Source organism: Myotis davidii, unplaced genomic scaffold, assembly GCF_000327345.1.
Source record: "Myotis davidii unplaced genomic scaffold, ASM32734v1 scaffold515, whole genome shotgun sequence".
Classification (NCBI taxonomy): domain Eukaryota; kingdom Metazoa; phylum Chordata; class Mammalia; order Chiroptera; family Vespertilionidae; genus Myotis; species Myotis davidii.
In genome coordinates this window covers 374100-376234 of record NW_006286242.1, presented here as the reverse complement: position 1 = coordinate 376234, position 2135 = coordinate 374100, and the positions used below count along the sequence as shown (strand labels likewise).

Genomic DNA, 2135 nt, shown 5'->3' with positions numbered 1-2135 from the left:
ACAGCATCACTTAACTACCACCTAAGCATGGAGAATAGAAATGCACAAAGCTCCCTGCTACTCTTTCCAGTCAGAAACACCAATCTTTTCCATTTTCAAAGCACTATAGTCTTCCAAGTGGGATCATTGGGACAACCAAATCAGGCCCTGGTAAGACAAAAAACCTTGGACTCTGGGAAAACTGGAGCTAAAGGGGTCTTTTTGGTCAGTTGTTACTCATTTTGCAAAATGTTAACAAAGTCACAGTTTAGGGTATGGCAGTGCCAGACTGGAAATCCACATCCTCTCACCATCCACACTCCTTATCAGCCTGAACACCAAATAACAGGAGCCACTGCTGTACGCTCCTCCTGGATTGAAGTCATAGGGTCTCCCAGGTCTATAGCTCATGTGGGCTTAATTGCTAAGGGGCCAGTCTACCCCAGAAGGAGGAGTCAAGACAAGCTGCTGGTTGCTTTTTACAAATCTCAGATGATTTCTTGGTCTATTTAGGTTCCACAGATGTTCCTCAAGCCAAAGTGGCCTCTGGACATGAAAAGTAGGGCATGTCTGAGACGCTAAGGCAAAGACAGAAGTCAGTAAGCCTGAAGGGGGTGTGGGAGTACGTCATACAAACAGCTAATCACGCCATGATTCTCCCTTCTCTTCCCAGGGCTCCCACCTCATTAAGAAGGACAAGGAAGGGTGTTATTAGAAGAGTATATGAAACAGTGACTGAGTAATCCTACTTCTGGAAATGTTCCCAAGGAAGTTACTATGAATGAGTACAAGGACATTTACCACAGTTTTGTTTATAAACATATAAAACTGGGCTTTGCAGACGCTGCCACTCCGAAGCCGCCCGTGACCAGCGTGGTGAACCACCGTGTTCTTCGACATTGCTGTCGACAGTGAGCCCTTGGGCCGAGTCTCCTTCGAGCTGTTTGCAGACAAAGTTCCAAAGACAGCAGAAAACTTCCGTGCTCTGAGCACTGGGGAGAAAGGATCTGGTTATAAAGGTCCCTGCTTTCACAGAATTATTCCGGGATTTATATGCCAGGGTGGTGACTTCACACGCCATAATGGCACAGGCGACAAGTCCATCTATGGGGAGAAATTTGGGATGAGAACTTCATCCTGAAACATACAGGTCCTGGCATCTTGTCCTTGGCAAATGCTGGACCCAACACAAATGGCTCCCAGTTTTTCATCTGCCCTGCCAAGACTGAGTGGCTGGATAGCAAGCATGTGGTCTTCGCCAGGTGAAAGAAGGCATGGATATTGTGACAGCCATGGAGCGCTTGGGTCCAGGAATGGCAAGACCAGCAAGATCACCATTGCTGACTGTGAACACTCTAATAAATGCGACTTGTGTTTTATCTTAACCACCAGACCATTCCTTCTGTAGCTCAGGAGAGCACCCTTTTACCCTGATTTGCTTGGAATGTTCTATAATCTTTGTGCTCTTGCCAGTTTATTGGGTTCCATAATTTCCTTACACCTTCCAATCTAGCTGGATTTCAGAGTTAAGTTTATAATTATGAAATAAAAACTAAACAGTTGTCTGTCAAAAAAAATAAACATATAAAACTGGAACCAGCTTACATAGTGGGTGGTAGAGGAGAATAGGTAAATGAATGACACAAGAGAACAGGTAGGAAATAATTAGTGATTTGGGAAATGTTTCATGATGTTATATTAAAGATACACACAAATACTTTAACTGAAAGATAGCAAATAGACCAAAACATTATCTTACAACTCAGAGATAACTGTTCATGTTTTCCCCTTTCTTTTCCAAAGTTTCCACAATAAGCATGAATTACTTCCATAATACTTTCCCAAAAATTAAGTACAAATAAAGATGAAAACAAAGCTTAGACTTGAGCGAAAAGTCTGGGTGAAAATCATGGTCATGAATGCAATTTTTCCCGTGGTCCTGCCTATTTCTCTCACATGCATTTCTTGGCTATAAATTGTATTGAACCAGACAATTACCAATGTTCTAACAACATGCAACACAGTGCTCCTCAAAGTCTACCCCAGGTGGACCATGATTACATGGGAGAACCTGTCAACCACACTGAATCCACTGTTGAGCTCCTTGATACCTTTTCTTCTCTTTCAGTGCTTCTCTACTGCCAATCAAACCTTTC

At 43.0% G+C, this 2135-nt stretch overlaps 1 pseudogene; it reads left to right on the top strand.

The window, feature by feature from the left end:
- Positions 1-859: 859 nt before the first annotated feature.
- On the top strand, positions 860-1549 carry LOC102751951 (annotated as a pseudogene).
- Positions 1550-2135: the final 586 nt, after the last annotated feature.